This window comes from Eptatretus burgeri, chromosome 11 (genome assembly GCF_056783735.1).
Source record: "Eptatretus burgeri isolate ZD-2024b chromosome 11, Ebu_testis_v1, whole genome shotgun sequence".
Classification (NCBI taxonomy): domain Eukaryota; kingdom Metazoa; phylum Chordata; class Myxini; order Myxiniformes; family Myxinidae; genus Eptatretus; species Eptatretus burgeri.
The window spans coordinates 99,862,805-99,873,169 of NC_140971.1; positions in this window are offsets into that span (position 1 = coordinate 99,862,805).

Here is a 10,365-nt window from a genome sequence, read left to right on the forward strand (position 1 = left end):
ACCTCTCTTGGACTTCTCAATCATCAAAAGCATATCCACATCACTGATTAAATCTATATCTTGTTTTGTCATTTTCAACATTGCACTCCAAGCTAAACCAGGAGCTGTGAAATAGTGGGCAGGATCTAATCCATAACAATTTTTATTATGACAGAGTGATCTAAAAGCTTCAAACACATCAGCTAACAATAAAACATCTGTTTTTAGATATAAATCGTGATATTCTCCAAGGTTCTTTATCTTAAATATTTTCCATATTTCTTGTGCGTGTTTATATTCCTTATCACTTATCTCTTCTTCATAAAGGTTATTATAGAAACTTTCTTTTGAAGGAAGTTGTGTTTCTTTAAATCTCATAAATGAATCCATATAATCATAAGGATAAATTCCCTTACTTGTAAGAATTTTCTCTTTACTTTGAATTTCATTCCTTGTTTGAATTTCCTCTCTCGTAAGAATTCCTTCTTTAATCAGAATTTCATCTTTAATCTGAATTTCCTCTTTAGTGAGAATTTCCTCTTTTGGAAAGAATGAATTAAGATTTGGAAAAGAGTCTGTGGAGCTTAGATTTGATGCGAGGTAGGCTAGTGGTGTTCCCATAAACTTGTAAGAATCTAAAAACCTAATACGAGTTAAAGGTTTTGTGAATATCATTTTTGAAAATGAAATATACTTTTGACTTGTGTTTGTTATAGCAGAAATATTCCCTGGTGTTTTTGAAAGTTCATTTATAAATAGATGTGTATCATAGTTGGCGCTGTTGTGAAGAAAGACTGGAATAAAAGAAGGTAATTTATAATTAAGATTACAACAGGAATGAGCGGGACCTCTATATTTACCAGTAAGATGACAATGGTCTCTAACTTTAGACTCCTTAATTTTCCCCTCACAAATATGATAGATATTGTTCATTCTAAATTCTAATTTTTCTTCTTTGGTTAATTTCATCGGTTCATTTGTTTCTTTCATTAATTTAGTGAGTCTTATACAATCCTTTTCTAATCGTTTTACAAACTCTTGTGAAGCATTTTTTCCACGATAATGTTCAAGTTTGTTATACTTTTCTCCAACAGATGATTTGATATAATAACAAAAACCACAAGGAATATGTTTTTGATATTTATTTGTATATGGTTCTTTTGGATTAGGAGAAGCAGTATTTATCTTTTTAAGGATACATTCAAAATCAGCGTATATCACAAATGGGTGCATGATAGATTTATTATAATCTTCAAAATAAATCTTTTCACCAGGTTTAGGCATTGTAATTACAGCTGATTTATGATTACTACAATATTTTGAATGTTGTTCTAATCGTTCTTTTGTATGAAATGAATTAAGACATCGCTTACAAGGATATATTTTGTTTGCTGTTCTGAATACCTGAGAAGAGATTAATCTTGATAAATTATTGATGTATGTGTAATGTGAATTCTTTCCAACACTAAAATATAAAAGGTTAATGTGTGTTTCTTCATTTTTATAGTTGTTTGAAATTTTTAATATTTGAATTTTGTTTGTATCCGTTAATCCATATACATTAATAGAAAGATTATTCTTTTTCTCAAATTTAGGAATATCTGTTAATGGCATTGGGAATTTAAAATCTTTAATGTCCAAGGTATTCTCATATTTCATATATTGTTTTACTCTTTCTGAATTACATTTTGGTGGATGTAAGTGAGCAAGAACAGACCAGAGAAAACATTTATTATCATTGTTCTTAATATTAACAACTGCCTTCTTTAGTTTTATTTCTTTTGGTAATTCAATATAAGAAGAAGCTTTAAGAGGGTTTGATTTTTAGAATGTGTATATCTAAAAAGATGATTTTTTTAATATTGAATCCACTTCCTACCACTGTATTATCAACATCCTCCTCTTGTCTTGATAGTTCTTCATAAACCCCACTATTCAAAAAATCTTGAAATGATGTTATAAAATGAAGATCTGTTCTCATATAAGGAGTTTGTTCTTCATCTTGTCTTTTCATATTCATTTTCACTCCCATATAAAACTTTAAAGTTTTTATTTCTTTTAATGTCTTTTAATAAATTTTTCAACATCGGGTTTCACTATTTCAATTGATTCAGCTATTGATGATGGACTGGGTTCTCCAAATTGAAAAATCCTTATTTTTATATGCCCTTTAAATGCCTCATCAGTGTTTTTAATATAATAGTCTCCCTTTACTTTAAACTCATTTTTCTTGTGTTTTTGTGATTGAAGATGTTGATTATAACTACTCTTCAAAACATCCTTTGAACAGATATCACAATGTTTTCTTTCCAACTCAAGAGGAGATATTTGATGAAATAGATTAAATGTGTGTTTGTTGGTTCGGAGGTGTTTTCTATAATGTTTATATTCGTGATTACAAACATCGCAGTACGTTGTATTCACCATATTTATAGAATAAAACTTTGCTTAAACTAAAATTTTCTTGATGAAAATTTCGTTTAATTTATAGGTGAATCTGTGCTTAAAAACATTTTATCCTCCAACTTTTTCACTTAATAAATACAATGTTTCAAGACACAAAAGACAAGTTTCAATCAATCTCTTCATCTGTTAAAGATACTGAGAAATATGTCAAGGATGTAAAATTGAACAAAGATAAATATAACAACTATTGGATAAAAACTATTATGGTAAATAATATGAGTTCTTCAATTTCCTTCAGTGGAAGGGCTTTTAGTATACCTGGTAGAACATCAATTAAAGTATCTCTAACAAAAGTTTCTCCTCTCCTTCTAGTAATATATTCAAAACTAGAAAAAGCAATGAAACAAGAAAAAGTATCAAAGAACAAAAACCTTATGGATGAAGCTTTAGAAAGAAAAGATAAGACCATCTGTAATATGCAAGGAGAAATTTGTATTTTTTTCAACAACCCTAAAGATGTAAATCTTGATGAAATAAAGGATGTTAATATATCAGGTGAAATGACATTTCGTTCAATAGTAGTTAACGATAATTTTAAAATTACCTTTAATATAAAAAATGTTGTCGTTGAATCTGATAATGAAAAAAGTATATCGATATCGATGGTAATATACAACTGAAAGTATAGATGAATTTCAGTTTAAGTAAAGTTTTACTTTATAAATATGCTAGACTTTCCTGATTCTCCATATGACAAATTTGAGAATTGTCCTGCCTGTGAAAGACAGGGATTAAACACAGAGTCAAAAGCCTATAAACAATGTATATTCTGTGATTATCTTCTAATTAATGATAATAAAAAATATAAAAAGGAAAATAATTCTTTTAGATTTACACCAAAAATGAATTACTTTACAAGATTGATTAGAGAAATGAATGTAAAGTATGAGGATGATAACACACCTTTCCTTACAAGGGAAGAAACTGAACGTATAAGAGAAATGTTCAAAGGATTGTTGTTGTATATTATTCATGGATGTAATTTTCAGGGAAATATCAACACAAGATATTGTATAAATAAAATAATGGATTATCTTGAAATTAAACCTGAACTTAGGATAAAATATAGAGTTTCTAAAAAAGCCAATAATAAATTAAATAACCTGTTTTTCAAATATATAAATGAATGATTTTTTACCTATTTGGGAAAATAAGATAAAATTTAACAACCATAAAAATCTCCCAAATTCATTAAGATGTCTCATAGTTGGTTCAAGTGGATGTGGAAAAACCTGCTTACTTTTAAAAATGCTCCTCACTCCCAACTTTTTAGATTATGATAATTTAATAATTTTCACAAAGTCGAGTTTTCAACCAGAGTATCAACTACTCTCACAAGGTTTTAATGCTGGTCTTCATAAGAAGATATAATAGGTTTATTTAAACGTCAAAAAAACCTAAATGATTATAACATTGAAGATATAATTCAACTATTTTGTGATACACAGAGATGTAAAAAGAAATCAAATCTTATAACTTGTATTCTTAGTGATAATACGGATGATATACCGTCTCCCCAAGATTTGGATAAATCAAAAAAGAACCTCGTTATCTTTGATGATTGTGTTAATGAGAGAAACCAAACGGTAATGGACAGCTACTACACAAGAGGGAGACATTCTTCTTGTAATTGTATTTATCTTAGTCAATCGTACTTTCAACTTCCTCGTCGTTCCATCAGAAACAATGCTAATACTTTTATTTTATTCAAGTTAAATTCAATAGATATCAATAATTTTTGGAGAGATAATTGTTCTACATTATGTAGTAAAAAGAAATTTGAGGATTATATGAAGCACACGACTGAAAAATATAAATATATTGTTGTGAAACAAGATGAGATATTAAGGGATATATTTTTTGTTTTATAAACAATTACATATATAAATGACAACTATTATTATAAATCTTGTGGGTAAATCTGCTTCTGGAAAAAACTTTCATAAATCAAGGTTCTTGTGTAGTACAAATGAGAATATTGTAAATTTACTTAAAAAACACCCGTGATACGCATTGTATCAACAACAACTAGAGCAATAAGACCTGGAGAAGTAAAAGGTGAAGATTATCACTATATTTCAGTGGAGGAACATATGCGATTGAGGAATGAAGGACAAATATTTGAGGAGGTTTCTCTTGGTACAACAAAATATTCACATTGTAAGAGTGAGTTAAAGAAACTAAAATCTGGTGGTGTTGGGATATTAGAAACTAATCCAGAAGGAACGAGACAAATTATTAAATATCTGAGCGGAGTGAAGATTTTATCATTCGGTTTTGATGTTGATGAAGAAACTCAACACAAACGTATGAAAAGCAGAGATGCAAGGATTAGTGAAGAAGAAATTACAACTCGCATTAATGTTAATAAAGAATTTGATGAAATATTTAAAGAAAAGGATTTATTTGAACACATCTACTTGAATGATGAAGAAAAGGAAAATTTCCCTGTTGATCTTTACAATTCATTAAATGATATTTTACAATAAATAAATGGATACAAAAGAAAGAGCAAGAAGATTTAAGGAACATCAAGAGTTGGTTTCAAAAGTTGTAAAACAACAGGAAGACATAAAGAAGAAACGCAGACAGAAACTAACGGGCGAAGAAGCATTTGAAAAAAACAAGAGAAATTTTTTAAACCACTTTTAAAAACTTCCCAAGAAAAAATGAAAGATGTTTCCACAGTTCCCACAGTAGAATATACTCCTAGAAAGCTTCAAATGTTAAAAGATTTCAGTCAAATGACGGAGGAAGAATTAGAGCATTTAGGAGAATTAGAATATGATGATGAAGGTTTATTTCAACAACTGGAAGAGATTAATCAACCTCCTGATTATATTGTGAATGCTGTTCAAAACAATGAATATTCAGCGGATTCAAAAACCAAAGCAGGACTCATTCCAACAGAACAACCAGCAATATTTCATCTTGTTCAAGAAAAGGTATTGATATTTAATGATGAATTAAGGTTCTTAAGTTCTGCTCAACCCCCTGTTAAACTAACTCCGAGATTAATGTTTCTTCTCACAAAAGATGGAAGACAAGGTTCAACTGTGAGGGATGAATCAAAGTATATTGATAAACCATTGGATATGGAAAATAATGATGATAGAGTATATATTGATTTGCTGAACACTCTAAATTATAAGGTTATTCTTTCTGGTAAAAGTAGGAAGAATGAGAAGGAGAAACACATTATTCAGGCTTTAAGTATCCTTGGTTCAGGTATTAGTTTTCTTCCAAATGACCCATCGCAATTAGTTAATAGACTGTTATTGTTGTTCGGCAGTAAGAAGGCTGGAAATAACAATTGTTTTAATGAAGCATCAGCCATTTTAGACCAGTTGATGAACATGAAAATAATTAATAAATCTCAATATAAAGACATTTTAACTCATATTAAATAAGATGAGAAGCACAATCCTGAGTTTTAATTTCACAACAAGCGACCACACATCTTCATTCCCATACCCACTACAACTTGACACAACAAAAGAATATGAGGCATCTTTATTGTCCATGGAGACTTATAATACCTTATTTAATATAACCGAGAAAAATGACAAGTTTAGTTATAATCCGGGAAGTGGATACAAAAACGATAACAGTCTCACCCGGAGCATACGAGATTTCTCAAATATCTTCCGAAATTGCTCGTCTTATGAAAGAACAGGGTGATGAACCAAAAAATATTGTTATAAACATTCAAAAACATACTTCAAAATCAACGATTAAAGTTAAAAATAACTACAAGGTTGATTTCACAATTGATAATTCATTTAGAGAGTTATTAGGTTTCTCCTCAAAAAGATTGAAACTAATGGGACGTTTTACAGTGATAATGTCATTCAAATATCCTCAGGAATAAATTCGGTGTTAATTCACTGTGATTTGATTGATGGTGCTTATAATGATGGATTAAAAACAAATACAATATTTTCATTCAGCGCATACTCAACCCCAATTGGTTATAAATTCAATATGGAGCCTAAAAATTTGGTTTATCTACCTGTGTCAGGAAAAACCATACACAGAGTAAATTTTAGGATAACCGACCAAGATAATCGTGTGATCTCTTTTAATGGAGAAGTTATATCCATCAGAATTCACCTACGTGAAGTTTTTCAATAAATAAATACGATGGTTATTGTGAGGAAGCACGAGTTGGGAAAATATAAAATAATTACAGGGGATGGGATGTTCCTTTCCCCGTACTACAAGGGTGAAGGTATGTATCTTGGTAGAGGATACTATAAACCTAAGAGACAAAGGGGTGTCGGACATCAATTTAGAGGAGATGGGATAATTGATACTCTCATGGGTATTGGTTCAACTATTCTTAAACATAAAGACCTAATTGGTTCAACTGCTTCTGCTGTGGGAAATGTAGCAGGTGCTGTAAAGAGTATAAAAGATGCTCAGAAAGAATCTCATAAATTACAAGCAATAAAAGAAATTAAGAAAGGTAAAACTCAGTTGTCCCCCCAAGAACGACAGAAAATAATTCAAATACTTGGATCAGGGTTTCAAAAGTTTTAACATCTTTTTTCCTAAATAAATACAAGTATGGAAGCAATTGATAGTATCTATGATTTGGATGATACTATTATTATCTCAAACTCCACTAAAAAGAAGATTACTTCAAGGTAAATGCAATAACTGGAACAGACTGGAATACAAATGGTACAAAAAGTTTTGAAATAAATAATCAACAAACCTATTTGAATCTCTCCGAAAGTTTCTTGTTGTGTAAATTTAAATTCACTAAGGCTGGGAATAACACAAACGCTACACTTGTAAATGATTTCTTCTGGAAAATGTTTGATAGTGTGCGATTGTATATTGGAACACAAGAAGTTGAAGCGGTTGATTATGTCTCTGCTGTATCTGAAATGATGAAATTTACACTCTATACATTCAGTGATAGAATGGGAAAGGGGTCTGTCGAAGGTTTTATTCCTGATATGTCAACGGGAACAAACACAGACCCTGGATATATTCAAAGGAAAGGAATGTATAATGATGATACAAAAGCAGAAAATAGTTTTACTGTGGCAGTTCCTCTTAAAGGTATATTTGGATTTTGTGATTATGATAAAGTTCTGTATGGTCTTAAAATTAGATTTCAACTACAAAGGAATGATAATGAAAATAGATTGCTTTTTGGTGTTGGTAATGCTTTTGGTGATCAGAATAAATTTGTAATTGAGGAGATGAGTTGGTATATCAGTGAATATACTCCTAATCTTAAAACAGAAGAGATGTTGAATCGAAGACTTAACTCAAAAAAACCACTCAGTGTATCATACCTCAAAAGAAGATGTCAACACGTTAAACTCAATCAAACTACTTACACGTGGAATTTGGGTGTTCTGGAAGGAAAGCCACGATATCTGTGGATGATTTTTAAAAAGCCAGATGGTGATACTGCGACTGATAAGAATAATGCATTGAGTGATAATGCTAAGGTGAAACAACTTCGCGTTTCTCTAGATGGAACATTTTATCCACGAGATAGATTGGAAATTAATTGGGAAAAAAATGATTTTGCTGAAGCATACAAGTCTTACCAAAAGGTGTGTGAAAGTAATGGAAATAAAGAACCTATTTTGGATATGACAGCATTTAAAAGTTTGTATACAATCTATACGTTTGACCTGAGCGCTCAAAAAGAAACTATAAAGTCTAATCGAGTGGATACTTCCCTATACATTGAAAGAGGAGAGAGTGAAGAAGTTGATACATATTGTTTGCTTTTGGAAGAAACAGAATTGCAGATTAATACAGATAATGGTGTGATGATTAGTCTCACATAATTTTTTGTTAAATAAATGAGTGGTAAAGTACCAACTGGGGTATATGTTAATCAAATCAATCTTCATAAACTATCATCTTGTGTTCAAAATCAAAAGCCTTGTACGATTAACGTTAATACAATTCAGAGAAAAGGAGCAGTAAGAATTGATGTTTTGCTCACAAGAGAACAGGTTAAAATCTTGAATGACACTGGCTCACTTAAAATTAAAATGACAAAACCAATGTTGAAAAAATATTCAATAAGAGAGACGAGTGGAGGATTTCTCCCATTTCTAATTCCTTTATTTGCTGGTTTAAGTGCGGTTGGAGCATTGACGGGTGGTATTTCAACAGCGGTCAAAACTGCCAACGAAAGGAAGGCTCAACTCCAGGCTCAAAAAGAATTGGAAAGACATAACAAAGAGTTGGAGAAACAAATTAGTGGAAGTGGTGTAATTGTAGATTTTGCTGAAAAACTTGAAGGTCTGCCTGATAAAGCGAGATTGTTAGTTGGAGATATGCTTTCTTCTATAGCACAAGCAGGTGTAAAATTAACGAAAAGAGGTAATGGATTATATCTTTCTAATAAATAAATGAGCATTGATGAGTGGTTGAAAGAATTTGGAAAGAATACAACATCAAATTTACAACTTGCCAAATATTGTAAGAAATTAAAAATTCATAATGTGGTTATTTGTATGAGAGATGAATTAACAAATGTGTCGAAACATACAAAGAATATTATTATGAACTTAGAAGATAATGATGGGAACGGTTCTCATTGGGTTTGTATTTTTAATAGTCAAGACAAATATTATTTTGATAGTTTTGGTCTTCCACCACCTGTTGAAGTCATAAAATTCTTACAGAATGGTGTTTATCAAACATTTCAAGTCCAAGAATTAAATTCCAAGTGTTGTGGTCAATTATGTCTATATGTGTTATTTCAACTCAACAAAAATAAAAAATTTTATGATATTATTTTTAATCTAATATAAATGACTTATGTTGGTAAAGATGGTTCTATCTTTGGTGTATCTCAAGAACTGGATATTGATTTATCAAATTATTATACAAAGGCACAGGCTGAACGATATAAATATAATATAAACAAAAATATTAACATGAAAAATGCTTATAAATTAAAAAATTATCCAAGCCCGACTGACGCGAATGACTTGGTGAGATTAAGCGATTTATCACAATATATATACTTAAATAAAACGGCTGTGTATTCTAAAGATACAGAAGTGTTGATATTATCTCCAGGTCATACAGAATTCACAGTTCGAATTAAAATAAATTTTTATAAAGAAGGGCGTATCGTTTGTATGAGAATAGAACAATGGGGGTATGATATGAATGATTTAGGGTATAATTGGTCATTTAAAATTAACCTCGAAGACCTGGAACAATTAAATCAGTCTCGTAAGGAAGAATATTATCCACTTGGTATCGAGAATGAGTTTTGTGGAGCCACGATTAGTAAACAACAAATAAAAGAATTTAATAAGGGTAAATATAATAATGGTTTTGCCCTTGTTTATCTCATGAAAACAGAAAAAACAGGATTATATATAATAAGTAAGGAAATACAAAATGATTTAACTATGGGAAGATGGGGAGGTGTTTCGTGCCATAATATTATTCTAACATATATTTCTAATACATAAATGACAGCAAGAAGGCTTCAAGAAAATTATCATTTCTGTGTTCAAGCATACCTTCAAGAAAAGGGTATTCGGTATTTTAATAAATATGTTCTACAACATAAGAATGAGGTATTTTCAATAAAAGATTGGCATTATGCTGATGTTGATAAACCGACAACTTTAGATTTAATTAGAATGTTAAATAATGAAAAAATTATAAGGTTAAGAAAAGGTAAGGCTCTTTTAGAAATTCAAAAGAAATTTTATTGGTATCCTGTTGTAAAAAAATTATTTTGGATACAGGAATAACAAGAAATCCTGATGAATATATGTATAATATTCTATGGGGTGTAAACGATTCAAGTATAGTAAGGGATGAGGAAGGAGTTGAAGAAGAGAGGGAAGAGAGAGAGAAGGAGGAAAGAGAGAAGAGAGAGAGGGAGAAGAAAGAGAAGGAGGAAAAGGAGAA